The sequence below is a fragment of the Leptinotarsa decemlineata genome, unplaced genomic scaffold, assembly GCF_025532065.1.
Source record: "Leptinotarsa decemlineata unplaced genomic scaffold, Ldec_3_MD MMD2_tig00000133_RagTag_RagTag, whole genome shotgun sequence".
Lineage (NCBI taxonomy): Eukaryota > Metazoa > Arthropoda > Insecta > Coleoptera > Chrysomelidae > Leptinotarsa > Leptinotarsa decemlineata.
The window spans coordinates 6,190,863-6,209,287 of record NW_027412542.1 but is presented as its reverse complement, the minus strand read 5'-3'; the positions used below and the strand labels follow the sequence as shown (position 1 = coordinate 6,209,287).

Below are 18,425 nucleotides of genomic sequence, written 5' to 3'. Positions count from 1 at the left end.
GTGAACTTTGATTATTATGAAAATACTATCTGAATTTTCATTTCGGTTTTTTGATGAGTTGATTGTGAAATGAAAATTTTAAGAGCGTCCTCGTAAATTCCCTACTTTTTTCAAAGAAGAAAAGACATAATTCATAGTTCTTCCATATGAACCAAAATACACAAATTGGTTGGCCCGGATTTTCTAAAAATCATGAAACTAACTTACAAAACTGCATGTACACTTTAACAACTGTAGGCAACGTGAAAAACAGGATAATGGAAACGGAGAATGAAAAAGTATGTTGGTCAAACCAAACGTTCCAAAGAGCACCTCTAGGTATATTTAAAGTGCCGTAATTCGTAAATGAGTAGTTGGTTTCAGTTATCACCTGATGATGTTAACGGTACTCTTATACACTGTTGTCTGAGGAAAATGTTTTCACTAGTTTCATTTCACGTCAAGGGTTTCAATTGCGGCTAACACACATACGAAGAGCTTTGTGAATTCATTTATCGTTCAACTATCAGTTCTTCCAACAAGAAAGGCACTTAGAATTCAGCAAGCTCATCATTTTTCACTGGATATTCAAACCTGCCATATGACTGTTCTGTGGGTTGAATTATTCCTCGAGAGAGGATTTATTTTTTCAAATTGTTTAGGAATCTTCAAATCAGTTGTCCCACCTCCATTTCATTATTCGTTAAAACCTAAGGTTACAAGAAAATACAAGAAATGCAAATCATGAAACACTATTTTATTTGTCGAAACAAAGTAACTTGTTACGAATGGAAAACAAAATTAAATAAGCAATTATCAAAGATCTGTACCTAAAAAAAAAAATTCAATATTTCAAACCATGTAATTAGATAACGAAAGAAATGATGAGAAACTAAAGAGTTAGTCTTGACTTCTTTTTTTTATTCGTATGCGAAAGCAAAAACTGATGTCTTCTGAGGTTCCCTGAAGTTTGAGCCTTGTATGGGCATTGCGGGCATTCGTAAGATGGTTGGGTGTCACAATAGAACCTGTCATGCTGTCGCAGTGTTCTTTTGGTTTTGAATTGTTTGCCACATTTTCCACAAAAAAATATCCCAACTGAAATAGAGAAGAAAATTACCAACTGAAATTGTGGAACAAAGTATGCATGATCGAAAAAGGCAAATATAAGTTCGCATAAAATAACTCTTGAACTATTCGACTTCTTAAGCCATTCAGTCATTCATTAAAAATGAAAATATACACTTATTTCACAATTTATTTTTCAGAATAACACCAAATATAATACGTACAGTGCGTCATTTACTAGAACATGTTTTCGCTTATGCGAATCTACAGGAAAAACATGGGGACAGTTAACTTTCAAGGCGAATGAGTTTTCATAGTTAGAGTTATCCTGGAGGCAGAGAAAAAAGCAGCCTATCGCGTTTGTTAGGTTAGCAAAAAGGGAATATCGAATTAAAAGCTACTCATTAACCACATGAAACTCACAATTCAAATCTGTCAATCACAGGATAACTCCAAATAATATTTATGAAAAAGTATCACATTCCTTGGATAATATGAAGGCATTCACAATATTGAGGATTACTTGAAAAGTGGCGATGAAGACTCCCACTACGAATACGCCATCTACGTGATCGACAGAAAACAAAAATTAACGAGGGTTCCAGCGACGGTGCATTAAAGCTAACTAACTGTCACTTACAAAATAGACAGCTAGATGAAACCAGAATCCGAAAAAAAACACTGTTTCTATTCACAATAATTATATTAGGCAGTCTAGGTTGCAGGCAAAAAAATAATACTGGATGAGATGTGACGATAACAACTTCCTTTACGAAGACGTTATCTAGGAACCTATAAATAATTTTAACCACGAGTTTTCTGTCAATTTAGGTTTTTCCTCAAGAGGTAGTGAATTCTAAAATTGCAATCATGACCGAGCCTAGCACCACTGATGAAATCTACAGTAGCACAAACTACTGATGTCAGGTATAGGAGTATAAATTCAATGCTTTCGAGTTCTGGCAGAAATCTGTCCTATTCCCGTTACCACCTGAAGACAATTAAAACGTTGTGAAGTTTGAAATATTTTCTTAGTTTTATTTTTGATTATTTTTTGTTTACTTTTTTTGTTTCTATTTCATTTTTGTTGTTCAATATTTCAGTTACTTCAACCCATTTATTCATTTCAAGTCACATCGATTTGTTTGCTTTACAAATTGAATGCTACGAATTTTTATCGATTTTTTTCTGTTTTAACAAAACTGTCCGGCCATTTTTAGTATTTTCAAAAATTTAAACCTCTCATTCACTTCCATTTCAGTTGTTTTTCGAGAAATTTTAAATCTGTTTACACTTGAAACATTGTCATCCATTCTCAAATAGATAATTATCATATTTTTTCTCAGGATCTATCCCATAACAACTGAAAGATCAAAAAGTTTCGATGTTTGTCTGTGTTTTCGTAAACAGAGTTCGCTATGTGGAAACGGCCGGCGACAAGAACAAGCAACTATTCAGATATAAAAAAATATGTATGACGTTTGAAAATGTTTGTTCCCTGTACATTTAATAAGTTTTCAAATTCGTGATTGAACATTTCTAGAGAATAACGAAACGATGATGTCAGTTCCATTCATTCCGATGTTATCATTTATCAAATCTGCCATAATTTTATCCGTTTCATAATCTATTCGTCTTCTCAACAATGATCCTATCTAGTATCCTGTTATTTTCTTTCGCTTTCGCTCCTCACGCTCATTGGAAACGATAGAAAATATTTCACAACAAAAAACGCGAGTCAGATAGGTTTTTGTCCATTTGGTGGAATTCAGGTTTGTTTTCGAAACTGAAACAAGTTTTTTGTTTCTGTTTATGAAAACGAAACTAGTCACAAGCAAGTCCGTTTTCTGTAAATCCGCTTTTAGACTTGTCATAGGTTATAAATGAGATCACAAATGAAATACAACCAGTAACCACTATGACCTCACATTTATCACAAATCACATCATCTGACACATAAACATACAGTCTCCATTACACTCGGCAATTAGAAAATGACACCAGCTTGTGTTTGCGATTTTCAGGCGTCATGTGAATGAAAACCACAAAACATTATTGGCCTAGACATTTTATTGTCTATAGAGTCTAGACATACACTGCTTCATGAGAGACCTATGCGACAGAAGGTTTCAACCTTGGCAAAGGATACCACACGGGAGCGATACTCCTTGACGTCTCTGAGGCATTCGACAGAATTTGGCCAAAAGTGGCCAAAATGAGAAATTTTGGCTTGAAACAAATGGTAACACTAATCGAATCTTTCCTAGCCGACCGGCGATGCCGCTGCTGAGTAGGACAAGAAATCTCCATTACTGGAAGCAGGAGTCCCGCAAGGTGCACTTCTTTCCTCACACCTCTTTTCGGCATATACAGTAAACGTGGCCAAGCCAAATAACAACTTTAACAAGTTTGCACTCTACGCGGACGACACAGCTCGATGGGCGAGATCAACTAGCCATGCGCAAGCTACCAGATACTTGCAACAGCAAAAAGACAGATTAGAGGAATAGGCCAACCTTTGGAAAATCAGTATGAAACCTGACAAGAGTCAGGCTATACTGTTCACCCGGAGGATGGTACACCCGGAAGAAACAATGGACAAGAGATTCCGTAGACCAACGAAGCGAAATACCTGGGAGTCACTCTCGATAAAAGACTAACGTTCTGGGCCCATATACGGTAGAGACTATGGCTGGCGAGAGCCGCCCTATAAAACATATACAGGGTGTCCCTGGACTTCCTCTTTTCCTCTCTCGGGAATGTATAGATGGGGTCAAAATATCACCAGTACTTCATATAACTTTTTTTCCTAAAAGTCTTCGTAACCAAATTACGGGCCCTCGAAGTTACAAAATGAAAAATGTTTTTCTTTGATAACTTTTCAAGTGAATATTCAAAATCATCCAAATTTTGGTAATTGACTAAACAAATGAATTCCGTCGATGAGCTTTCATGCAGGAGTCAGTTGTTTTGCTACAAAGTCAGGAACGGACTACCCCCGATGGTCTACACCCCAAAACTTTGAAATGACAGATATTTTTCAATATTTTTCAACAAAATAAGGTTACTTGGACAATTTTATGAATAAAAGTACTCGTGTGGAAAGTCGATCGGAGCAACGAGTCTTGATAAAAATGTAGTTCTACTCGACGACATCAAACCCGCTCGTCCACCATTATTTGAAATGAATAATTATCAAAGCAGAAATAATAATGATAACGTTAATTCAACAACATTTATAACAGGAATAATACAAAGTATGCTAAAATGAAGTCGTAAACAAAAAGTACAGTACCTATATGGAAGTTTAAGTCACAATTGTGATAGCAGATATTTTTTCAAAAGAAATATCAAGTTCTGTAGATTCGTGGTGTTTTTAAACTGACAAGCTACTCTACTATGAAATATCGAATTCATTCCATATTTTGTATGTACATAATACGTGTGGAATAATCACGTTTCGTGTTGATCAGTTATCTGAATCTCATGAAACTCAACATTCGAATGTTTCAAATTCTTCTTCACAGCTAAACTGTTGAGGAGTTTCACTGATAATTATAATTTTATGGGAGAAATTCTTTAACACGAATCTAAATTTAGCTGAAAAAACGCACATCGGAAAAAATATTTACTATACTAATAAAAAGCAAACGAATGAACTACAAAAACGGCTGCACATGATCAGGTGAAAAATATCCAGGGAATAATTATGTTCCATTTCTTTCACAGATGTTGACAAAAAAACCTTTTAGAAAGTTTTGATAAAAAATGAGAAACTGGAATGCGATTTTGTTTTGTTGAGTGGTGCGTTGTCATATGACTATCATTGTATTGTCAATATTCTATAGGATATTTTGAATTTTTTTGATATGGCCGAACAGTTTACATTCAATGAATATGCAGATATGCATGTATTTTATGGACGAGCATTTTGTAATGCTGCAGAAGCTCGTCGTCTGTATTCCGAGCATTTTCCCAATCGAACAGTACCGTCAAGAGAAACATTCGAGCGTGTCGATCGCAGCTTGAGGGAGACAGGTATGTCATAATTGATAATTAATTTGAGCACGTTGTTTTATTTCGATATTATTGTAGGTACAGTTTTGCCAAAACGAGGTGGTGAGGGCGCTCCTAGGACTGTACGTACTACATCAGGACTAGCCGTCGCTGATGATCTTTCAATGAGCATCAGAAATCTATCAGAACAGTTCCATACATCCAAGTCCACTATTCATAGAATAATTAGGGAACAACTGCTCCACCCATTTCACATCCAGAAGGTACATGCCATGACACCTCAAGATTTTCCAGCACGACTGGAATATGCCAATTGGTTCATGGATAGGCTAAGAGAGGATATGACTTCTATTAATCGAGTTTTATTCAGTGATGAAGCAGGTTTCAGTAGAGATGGAGTTATCAATTCTCATAATCTCCATGGCGCTCCTCCTCATTTTAGTTTGATTGTGCGTGACCATCTGAACCATATTTTCCACAATAGATGGATTGGTAGAGGTGGGCCATATTCATGGCCATCGCGGTCTCCGGATTTAAATCCATTGGATTTCTTTCTATGGGGGCATCTGAAAAGCCTTGTTTACGCTACACCTATTCACACAAGAGATGCATTGTTGAATAGAATAACATTACATTGTGAAGCCATACGAAACGACCCTGGAATGCTATTTCAAGTACAGAGAGGGTGTCTTCGCAGACTAAGAAAATGTATAGAGAGAGAAGGTGGTCATATCGAGCAGTTTCTGTAGCGGATTTTTCATTTCTGTTTGCTCTTGAGGCTCTTGAGTTTCGTTAGTTAAACGTGTTTGCATTATAAAAATTCGTTATGAACATTTTACCTATCATTTCCATTTTCCTTAAAAACTAATATTTTCGAATAATGGTAGACATCTCAGGATAAATGTTGTGGAATTAACGTTATCATTATTATTTCTGCTTTGATAATTATTCATTTCAAATAATGGTGGACGAGCGGGTTTGATGTCGTCGAGTGAAACTACATTTTTATCAAGACTCGTTGCTCCGATCGACTTTCCACACGAGTACTTTTATTCATAAAATTGTCCAAGTAACCTTAATTTGGTGAAAAATATTGAAAAATATCTGTCATTTCAAAGTTTTGGGGTGTGGACCATCGCGGGTAGTCCGTTCCTGACTTTGTAGCAAAACAACTGACTCCTGCATGAAAACTCATCGAAGGAATTCATTCATTTAGTCAATTACCAAAATTTGGATGATTTTGAATATTCACTTGAAAAGTTATCAAAGAAAAACATTTTTCATTTTGTAACTTCGAGGGCCCGTTACTTGGTAACGAAGGATTTTAGGAAAAAAAGTTATATGAAGTACTGGTGATATTTTGACCCCATCTATACATGCCCGAGAGGAAAAGAGGAAGTCCAGGGACACCCTGTATATCACCTGCGCATGATCCTGACGTCCTAGAACCTGAATTTCGTAGAACCAGAACAAACCTATCCAGAAGTTTATGAACGCTTGCGTGCGAGCCACCGTAAAAGCTCCAAGATATATACCAAATAGATCCATATATCGGGACCTGCACCTTAACATCCACTACGGAACGTAGAAAACTTTCGAAATAGTTCGATCACACCCCATGCGTGATCTACATGAAGCGCTCAACAGGGAATACTCACTCTTTTCTCAGATACACAAAGAAACACTAGTTTGCGACCAAAAGACACTCGTCTCCGGTTAGTTTGAGGGGGCCCCATGCAAAAATTACATTCAGTAAAGTGACGATAAATAAAAATAATAGAGGAAGAAAGTACAAGCACCTAACTTTCGACCGCAGTAGGTCAGATGTCAATCTTGGTGAAGTGCCCATCTGCAGTCCACTCAGCAATGAGTGGGGGCGGATGGACGAGATTCTAGCTTCTGCACACAATAACAGTGTAGGGACTCAACCCAGGGGGGCATGGGGCTTCATGAGAGGAAGTTTATTGTTGTTAACGTAGAGAACGTTTGAATTGAAGATTGTGATGAGAAGATTTAATCAAACATTTCCAACTCTGTGGAATTTTGATTGTAATTCTCATTCATTTGATTGATTCCGTATTATTGAGATGGTGATAATATATTTTCCCTTAAATTTTGGTTCCTTATTATATTATTCGTCCATAGGAGAGGTTGAAGTATAATAATATTACCAGAAAGAGATAAAACAAAATTCGGGCTGATAGGCTGTGGTCAAATGGAACTTGTAATACCAAACGTTTCGTCCAGATGAATAATTTCTTCAGAGTATTTTGATATAATATTACGAATATGATACATATATAATGAGTCGTGAATCTATATTTTGTTACAGATCTGATAATTCTCATCGAGTAGATTTTCCAATGCTTCCTTTGTTTCCATGCTTTATCGTAAGATGTTTGGTCAAATTACACTTCAGTTTGGCTTTATAATCGCAGAAAGGACATGAAAACCTTGGTTCTTGATGACATTCATATCTCAAGTGTTGCGATAAACCTTGTTTTCTCTTGTATCCGCGCCCACATAATCGACAGGAGTATCCTGAAAAACGAAATTTTACAAACAATGTAAATATGGCGAAAATGGAGACGTCACAAATGGAATCTCGTTGACTGTAACTGAGAGAGAGAGAGAGAGAGAGACAGAAGAGTGAGTCCGTTGACTGTAGGAAAGGAAAAATGTACACATAGAATATACAAAGGAGAACCATTTTCGAGAACCTTTTATTTTAGATTCATTATAGATAGAATCAGTCGCTTTCTCAATTCAAAGTTGCCTTCGGTGAACAGATTTCAAAATTAGCTACTAGCGCCATAGTGGCGAAAGTGCAAAACATACATGTCTATATCGCCTGATTTTTATTGAATTTTTTCTTGGTGGATATTGTGAATTTAATTATGTTTATGTAGTTCCTGAGAATACTTTTCGGTATGTTGGTTACCGACATATCCATCTTAGTGTTGAATTAATATATTTTCGAATAATGCAAAGGTGCTTTTACTTTTTCTCAGGATTAACACAAGCTCTCCCGACTTTTTGGAATTATTTTGAATTTTTGAAAAATGGTTTTCGATATTTTACGTTTGTATTTTATACTTGCTTCTGATTTCTGAATTTGGTTCTTTTCATTCATTGGCAAATAATTGACTGAGTTTCAGGTAAGTAAGGTTAGAGTTTCGCAGATTTGTGTAAAGGAAAATGTATATTACTGGAATTTAATCTCAACACCAAACAAACCTTCAAACACCAAGATTATCACTTGGTGATTGGAACACGTGTCGAGGTGTTAAAAACGGTTTGGTGTTGGGATTAAACTCCAGTAGTATTCATTACTACACCAAAGGTTCCAAACGGTGCATCATAAGTAAAGGAAAATGTGTTTGGTGGAGGTTTTTAAACCATATGAAAAATAGTCCACATTCCGGACAGTCGAATTTTCCTGAAAATTTTTCCGAATTGAAATGAATATGGCCTAGTAAGTCTTTCAGGGTTTCCTTATGTGTTTGTAGAGAAATAAAAAGCCTCAAATGGCTTGAAGAAAGTAACAGCGTCCATAGCATTTCCGGGGAAAAATTCATGTTTTCAATTTCACCTAATGCTTATGGAAAAAAGTCTTTCTTTGGATCATGTTTCGTAGTGACGACAGAATAAAGCTCAGTTTTTACTATTAGTATTTGAGGATAATTTTATTAGGCGAATTTTCAATGTGATACATGAAAAGTATGATTTCTTACCTAAAGATTTTTTGCTCATTATAACTTTTTGAGTTAAATTTGATCATATCACACATAAAAACATTTTTGAGGATTCCTGAAATATATTGAAACCATTCGTACTTTTTTATTGTTGTCCATCTTGCGAACGTTTCGATAATTCTTTTCTAGAAATATTTTTCTGATGTCTGGTTAAAATGTGCCTCTGTAAAATATGCAGATATTTTGAAGAAAAAACACAGAAATCGCAGTAAAATGAAGGTCCTTCTCCACACGTGTATTTTTTATGATTCCATAAAGTTGCTGGATGACGATACGACTTACCACATTTCTCGCATTTATGAGTTCTTGTAGAATCTAAAACGTAATCCACCAATTATTTATGTCATCAAAGAAGAACATATTTTTATATCATTCCATATTTTCCAAAAAAAAATGAAGAATAATAATTTTGAATCAAAGAAATTAGGCCCAAATTATCACTTGTCAAAAAAAAGCCTCCAAGTTTTGTGTCTCGATGTCCACTTCTAGTCATTGGTTATTTCGTACCTACCGTTTTCATAGAAAAAAAGGTGTTTTTTCTATACCGTTATCAGTACAGTGCTAGGTTAGTTACACAACACTTAGTTACAGGAAACATATGATTTCGTGTTTTTGTGCTGTGTCCATGAATTTTTCCTATTTTTGAACTTGAAATTGCAGAGCACCTAAATATGGCAAGTGCGATTTGCCGAAACATTGTGGTTGTACGAAACGACGTTTCAATATTTTGAATACTATGTATTATATAATGAAAACATTTCGTTCGAAAGTGTTCAAAATGGCCACCATCAGACTCTAATCATAAACGTATCCTCTTTCATAGACAAGCTTCTATAATGCGTTGTTCCAAATTGTCTGGTGTTGTTGGAGGTGTATTATGAATTATTTCTTCAATGTTTCCCTAAAAAGAAATCAAGTAAAGTCAGATCAGGTGACCTTGGAACTAATTTTGAATTCTATTCCTTCCCATCCATCGGTTTCGAAAATGAACATTTAAATATTCACAGACCTTACAGTAAAAAAGTGTGGAAGCTCCATCCATTACCGGCCACATCGTTCTTCTTATGTCCTAGGGAATGTCTTTCAATAGGATTAAGTTATTGCCATTGAATATTGAAATTGTTTTGCCTTAATTTTTACACACCTTGTTTAAGTTAGTGAATATTTCTCAAATGCAATACAAAATGTGTTCATTTAGTACCTTTTAGTATTGATTTGGTTGAAAACAAGAAAACACCAGTTGAGAATTCAAGTATTCAAACTGACACTACATTATCACAAAATAAGAGATATTGCAAAAACCATAAAATTGGATAGTGATAAAACTTGCTCCCATTTTGATCAAATAATCTGAAAAGTCAATAATATACAGGGTATTCCATTAAAAAAATAACAACTTTGTCACACGCTGTACAACATTTTTTGTCATTGCCCCAGCGATAATTTTTCATGTCGAATAATGTAAATACTATTTTCACATGACTATTCAGTAGATCCCTTTTAGGAATGTGAAAATTACAATATTTGCACTTTTCGCGTTTTCCAAATCTCGTACGATGAACTTTCAAACATTTTTTAGTTTTGTTTTGTAATATCTCAGACATCGCTGGCACTGTAATTTTGGTCCTGCAAACAACAAACAGTACATAAAGAGTTAGTTTTCTGTTAACTCGGTCGGTCAAATGAAATCAAAATTCAAATCATTTATTTCCTCAAAATGACAAAAAATATATAGAAAATAGTCATTAAACATAAAAGGACAAAACAAAATATATATACAAGAATGAACAAGAAACTTATACACAGTAGCAAATCACATTGTTGTATTCAAAAACTCGTCAAGAGTGTAGAAACATCTTTCTAACAAAACGATTTCAATTTTTTTAAACAACTAAAGGATGCGAGTAGACTTCATTTCATTTGGTAAACGTCATTGTAAATTCTAGTTGGTGCACCTTGAGTTATCCTATACGTTGCCGCTCTAACGTGTATCATTTGCATTTGCCGAGTGTTTTTTATGATAAATAACACTATTGAGTATGAAGTCATTCCTGTTAGTGAAAACATAAACTGACAACTCATAAATATATAATTCAACTAGAGTGGAAATTTCGTATGTAATGGAAATGTTTCTGCATGAATAATGTCGAGGAACGTTAAACAAACAATTTTTATTGCATAAATATATTTTTGCGCATGGCAGAGTTGCCCCATAGACATACACCATAGAGCAACCTGGATTCGACCTGGGCCTGATAAACAGCCATGAGTTGGTTTATGTTTATGAACATTTCTCAAGTTACAGACACTTTACATTTCATTCTATGGAAGAGAGGACATTGGCAGATCAAGATCATCAGATGATGTGGTGCTGCAGGTTTTCCTGCAGCTGAAAAAACAAATGCGCCACTGGAATAAATCAAGGCGCCACGGAGAGCCAATTAATATTTGTTGTTTCGATGAAAAGATAGGTTGATGAGGTTAATTTTGAAACAAGTTGATCACAGTTCTCAGTCCAAGAAAAACTCTCATCCTTTTGAATGCCTAGGAATTTAACAGCATCATGTCTGTTTCTCAAAATTAAGTCATTGCTAGTAACCTGAATATCATTGGTTTTATTCTGATAGTTGTGAAAGCGGATTCACATTGCAAAACAGGTGGTGACTATTGAAATAGTTTGAAATTACATCCAGAGTATATCCCATTTTTGTGTTGATTCACTCGTGTCTTTGGCAGATATCACCAAATTGATATCATCTGCATAGGCAGTTACTGCAAAATATGGTATTTTCCTGTATATATATTTGATTTTTAATAGAAATAAGAGTGGCCCAAGTATAGATCCGTGGGGTACTCTCAACTGGACCCAACTCCCATTTCTGATGTTGAAAACGAATAAACATCACCTTTGTCAAATTTGGATGAGACACACTGCTGAGAAGAGATGAAGCCCATGAATGACAGTTTGTTGCTCACTATATCTAAGAGACGAATCTTATCAGTCGATTCATTAAACATTCTGAGATTTGACTTTCCACCCAAAAATTTATTTACTTTTCGTTGATAAACCAACAACCAACCGTTAATGACATAAGGAAAATATTGAAAACCACATTGAGTAATCAAAATGATTTAATACAATCTATGGAAGAGTTCTGGCTTTACAACGATCACGTAAGTGCCTCTGGAGATAAGAGTTTCTAGAAAATGCTCTGCAGCAATATTCACAGTTGAAAGATAACCTATATTCTCCACATTCAAATCGTTGATGATTGCGTAGTGATGAAGCATAAATGTATTTCTTTCCACAAATGTCACAAAAGTATCTTTTTAATTTTTCTGAAACAAACGTAAAATTTCACAAATAACAGACGGTTTAAGAGAAACAATTATTATTGGTTACTTTGTTCGACTGAGTTGGTCATTCCTCTACCAGGATATTTAGTCAGGATTGGAAGTGTTGGATCGCTATAGAAGTTTAAGATGAATATATCATTTGTCTTCTGCCACTACGATAAAATTCAGTTATAATGATAACAACATTGTATACAATGTTGTTATCATTCAGGTTTTTCGAAAGTTAGTATTTTAAAGTAAAAAGTGAGAGCGTGTAATTTGCGTCTGTTATACATACTCAACCATTCCGTGTATTTCAGCTTATGGGAAATTCTTTTTCTCCTCCTAATGTGATACATCATTCGAAGACAACCATTTTGAACTTTTTGGATTCGACGTATGTCACTACAATCTATACATATACTATACACAATGTGACAGTTATTAAAATGGGACAATATCATAGTATCGCTCAACATTTCCCTCACTTCCAAACTTAAATACATTCTCTGCTGATATACCAACTTCAACGACGCGTAGGCCTTTCGAAGTTTTTCCGTAACATGTGCTTTGAAACTTAATTTAGAATTAATGAGTAAACCTAAATTTTTGCAGCTATCTCTGAAATTCCCTAAGATTATCCGCATTTCACTCAAAGCTTCATGTTTCTGAGTACCGCTACCAAATAATACAGCAGAAGATTTACTACAATTTATAGATAAAAGGTGATCATTAGAAAGATTAAAGATGATTACTAAATCACGATTGATTTTTATATTAGCTTCCCTCATATTTTCCAATTTAAATGCATAATAAATTTGCGTGTCATCAGCAAACATGTAATAGAAATATGTCAGAAGTTTATGAAAATTGAAGGTATACAATGTATATATAAGTGGTCCCAATACACTACCTTGTGGAATCCCTTGGTGAACCACTATGCTATTTGATATTTAGTTTTCTATTTTAACACAGTTCGGTTTGATAAATATGATTTGGGAAAAGAACAAGCAGAAGTACTCAAACCAATAAAATGTAAAATTACAGTTGATATTTGATAATTTTACTTTCAAATGTCCTAGAATAGTCAATCGATACGAAAACACTCACCTCATTATCATTATTATATTACTGTTTTGTCTCTTTTGTGAATGCAAATGATTCTTTAAAAAAGTATCTATTTCATCGTATACTGTATCGAGTTTAAAGTGAACTTGTTTCATAGATGATGTGTGTGTATTATTTCATTATCCCAGCTAAATCAGTCAGATACCAGACATCAATTTGTATGGGTTAATTAATTCTGCACTAATGAGGAATACCTCTCCGAAACTAATCTGCTGCGGAATGAAAAAGATCTGCAAGTTTCTTTAAAGGAAAACTTGCCAATGTCTGCCAGATATAATATAATATTCGTCATGGTATTATCCACGAAAGTATATAGTGATTTCCGGCAGGCATCTGCTAGAACCCACTGTATAAATGAGCTGGGAAATGAGAATGTTTCGATTTTCAATTCGAAATAATCATTTTCTTGAATGGTCATTGTTAAATCGATACGAATTTTTCCAAAACATGTATTATAAATACACTACTGTAATTTTCAAAAATTCAAGTAATGAAAGAATGGGGGTAGTGAGGAACAGTAACTGATATATTAACTAAAATAGTGAATGCAAACAAATTTATTGACCTAACAATCCGGATATTGATACATATACTTATCCAACAAAAAATATTCGGTTATTCATAAATAGACACTCTTTATCAATGCTCGGTGCGCACCAAAATCAAAACTATTTTCAAAAACACATAATGAGTTATGTGGAATATGGACGGAAAACTGTGACTGGCATTTCATCGAAAATATGGGTTCGGTATAGTCCCCTTTAGAAAGCCCATCCCAAGTATCCCAACGCATACTATTTTTGATATTTGAGTATTCGATTCATTCATAATTTGTGTATTTTGATATTCGGCGTGAGTATTAAATCTTAACCTAACATTCTTGGGCAAGTACATAATCGTCTTCAGGTGTCAGATGATCGTGAAGCTCATACCCTTTTAATGAACTTCTGAAAAAAATCTTCTGAGGAGAGTACAAGTAGAAAAAATCTACCCGTGCCCGAGATTCCAACAGGAGTTCGAGGTGAAGAATTTATCAAAAAAAATGATATGATAGTTTGAGATATCAATGCATCAGGTTCTTTCAAATTATCCATTTTTATATGTAGTGACAAATAAAAGTGTAATGTATCGAACTTAATTTTTCAAATGAAACGTCATAGATTGCTTTTCACATTCGGATACAGTGGGAAAAGTACTTCAGGAAAGTATAAAGTTATGTGGATATATAAAGTTGAGTCAAATTGTTAGTTCTCGAATGACCAACCCCAGTGGAACCATGGAAACAAGGGATTTGTGTAATATGACAGTTTGACAGACTCCATCTCAATGATATAAAAACAGTTATTGAAAACATAATGATGAATGGTATCATAATGATGAAAAGTTTTAAGCTCAGGCAAACTTTTTCTCCATAATATTACATAGTGGAATGGAAATTGGTTTTGGGAAATGATAAATAAAGAATAATTCAACAACAAAAATGTTGTTTTCTACGGCATAAGGATTGTATTCAACTTGTGAAATGTTGTAAAATATGTAGAATGAGCTAATTAGTTATTGACGTTTTTATCTTCATTTTTTGATAACTCTTCAACTCACGCATCATTCGTGACCACCATACAAGTTATAGTTTAGGTGAATCATATCCTTCCTAATAATAAAAATTTTCAACCGAATATTTCATCATTACTGAAAATTAGAAGTGAAAAACTTTGAATATTCACCATTATGTAATACAACTTCAGTTTCTTTCATTTCAATTAATCAAAATAACATCACGTAGTGTTTTTGATACCTTAACTTGTTTCCAGATTTCTGGCGAACTGCTAATAAGAAAGATCAAGTATGTAGTATTTTTGGAAAGTTAGATGAACGACTTCTGAAATGAGAGATCCCCAAATCCCCATTTGTTGTAAATTTTAGGGTTTGTGTCCACCCTCGCTAGAGGGTTGGTATAATTTAAGCGAAAACTAGCAAATTTACTAAAGTGGCCGAAATATAGCGGGTGTAAGGTTTTCAAATTGACACACTGAAGAATAACATACACTTTTATATATTACTCGAGTTTATCCCAACACCAAAACGTTATTTTAACACCTCGACACGTGTTTCGATCACCAAGTGATCATCTTGAAGAGGAAGATCTTCCTCTACCAAAAGTTCCAAACAGTGCATCAGAAATACACTTTTGTTTTAAAGAAAAAAGAGAAAATATAATTTTGTAATAATGGATTCCCCGGTGTTTATCGAAATACTATTTGACAATAATGAATAAAATATTAATCACAAAGTATATTGAAGAAAATAATAAAATTATTATCGGTAATGATATATTTTCAGAACAAAGTATCTTCAATCGAGTTTTCATTGAATAGATCATCTTTTGACGTAACTCGACAATAGAAATCCAAATATGACAAATCCAAATATGACACGAAAAAACTAACATCCGTACGCCAAATTTCTACTCGGTGTAATATATATTTTTTTATTACTCAATTCCTTCACCTCAACTTTTCAATGGAAGCTAGATATGACAAACGCTGAATACCTTTTCACTCTTCAAACTATGTAAATCAACCTATTAAACGAATTAACAGATAATTAAACACGATGATAAAGCATATATTCTCTAATATGTCTTAAAGATACTGGAAAAAGAAGATGAGAAATATCATGAGGAGTAATCAAAAATAAAGATAACATTTCGAAAGATATTATGAAACGATTTGTCAGTTTTTATTTTCTACTAATAATACTGGAAAATTATCAATTTCCAATTTATGATAGGTTTTTCATTTCATTCAGGTGAAGATAACCTATGCAGTTGCTTCCATAATTGATATTACTCAGGTTCTACGTTGAAGGTCAAGTTGCATTTCAAGATTTTCTTTCGCGATAGCCAGTGTAGCTTTGGGCATCCGGTAAACCAAGGAAAGTGGCAACTCTTCTGGGGAAAACACCAATTGTGTTCTTACCAACCGGTAAATTGATACATTTTCCATTTTTGTAAGCCAGAAAGAAACGATCATGACAGGCTTGCGGTGGTCGAAGATTTTTGTATTTGCGTATAATATCTACCAAGTTCAATCCACGAACCGTTTCAGCCAGGATAATGAATTCTCGGTTGGAACGTGTTATGCAGATTCGGATATAGGATCCCTCGTCTCTCACCTCATTCACCCGCAGATGGACTAGTTCATCCACTTTGCAAGATCCTGCTACTCCGATAATGAGAACAACCTTAAAAAAATTGATGTAAATCGGTCATTATGAATAAATTGAAAGAAATTATGATGACTAGGATTATCCTTGGTATTATAAATAGACTAACTGAAATCTCCCTCATCCATCACGAGTGGCGGGCAGTGTATATCACTTTGGCCAACCCCATTTAGGTGGTACGTGCATTTTGAGCATGTCCATCAGTTCTGAGAGATTCATCATTCTTCTTCAATTATTACGGAAGATACAATACAACTTTTCATAAACCTATTTAAGGAGATTTTGAATTCAAATGACAATTTACAGGGGCTTCAGAACAAAAATTTACTATCCAGCAATTAAAATTTTTTGGGATGATTGTCAAAGTCGCTTAGAGATGGAAGTAGTGAAATCATCAAAACAAGTCTCAATTCAACTGAAAATCGTATTGTCTGTGGTGGCAAACATCGACTATCAAGGTTTCGTAACTCAAAAGTATACCAATATGTTTTAAATGGAAAAACATGACGTTATCTCATGTAAACGACAATTTTCGAGGTTAGACTCCAATGGAAAAATTGCAAGCAGTAATGTTTCCATTTATCAAGAGGCGAAAGTATACAGGGTGTTCCTTAAACACATGCTAATATTTAAGGAGGTAATTCTTAGACCCATTTTAAGAAAAAAACTTCCTATGGACGTATGTCCTAAACGCCTTAACTTTTGAGATACAGGGTGGCAAAGTTTTCAAAAATAATCCATATTTCCAAGAGGTGCAGTAAATAAATTCTGCTACACGTCATTTATTCTAGGATAACTAAATTTATGTTTTCAAAAATTATAAAGCGGTGCTGCGTTATGACGTAATTTTAATTGAGAACAGTGCATCTGACAACAAACAAATACCTTTTAGATCCTCAATTATTTTGCAACAAATCTGATCTCTTAGTTTGCTTTCAGTCGATGCACGATACCGCATCAGATTTTTAAGGAATTTATCCTTAAGTAAAGAGATTTTTAATTTTTTGGGCGAAAACCATGCGTCGGACAAAGAAAACCCAGCAAATCAAATGTGCTCCAAAATGTATGGAGATTTTTAAAATAATTTTTAATTCAAGATAAAGCAGTGGCGTACTCGTACGTACGCCACTGGCAGAGAAAATTAAGAAAATTGTACATCAGAAAATGCGCCTTGAGGCATGGAACATATGTACCAAATATGCCAAAGATGTCTACAAAATTATCTCAGTTATTATTAAAAAACTGATTATTTTTGAAAACTTTGCCACCCTGTATCTCAAAACTTAAGGCGTCCTAAGGACATACGTCCATAGGACGTTTTTTCCTTAAAATGGGTCTAAGAATTACCTCCTTAAATATTAGCATGTGTTTAAGGAACACCCTGTATATTCAAAGTCATGACTTAGAGAACAGATTTCAAACATATTTTTTTCAAACAGATATGATGTACCTATGAGTGTCACCTATGATTCAAAAATAATTACAACTAGATGTTAATTTCATGGCTGTCAGTTAAATCGCTGTTAGGAAAAAGCGTTTTATGGCTGTTTTGGTGGCCTAGCCTTGAATTTTTTTTATATTTTGTCGGTTTGAAGGAAATAATAGACTGAAAAGTGTCTAACAAGAATCATGTGAACAACGTTCTCTGAGGTAAAGAGGAGTCGTATACTGGTCATTTTGAACATATATTGTATCAACTATTTGACTCAAGTTGTAGAAATTACAGTAATTCACCTGATTAGGATAAGAGATGATCTAGAAATTAAATTGAATCTTTCACAACTATACGTTTGGGTAATAAAAGAAACAGCAGGGTGTCTACATGAACTTTATAGATTATGGATCCCTCTGGGATTATTGTCGGAATACGGATCATGTCACCGAAATAGCTGAGTCAGTTTCTTAAAAATTTGTGAA

General features: G+C 34.3%; 1 protein-coding gene and 1 long non-coding RNA gene across 5 annotated transcripts in view; both read right to left on the bottom strand.

Moving 5' to 3' along the window:
- Positions 1–715: 715 nt before the first annotated feature.
- LOC111502624 (uncharacterized) lies at positions 716–7,408 on the bottom strand. The gene is made up of 2 exons (XR_002721753.2): positions 7,236–7,408; positions 716–1,077 (listed from the first exon to the last, which is right to left on the bottom strand). It is a non-coding gene; the product is annotated as an uncharacterized lncRNA (long non-coding RNA).
- Positions 7,409–8,890: 1,482 nt separating this feature from the next.
- Positions 8,891–18,425, bottom strand: part of LOC111502628 (uncharacterized) — a 30,954-nt gene continuing 21,419 nt past the window's right edge. For all 4 annotated transcript variants that reach the window (XM_074172618.1, XM_023156758.2, XM_023156750.2 and 1 more), the window contains one exon: positions 8,891–16,526. The gene's annotated coding sequence lies outside the window, so the exon portion shown is untranslated. The remainder of the gene's footprint in view (positions 16,527–18,425) is intronic.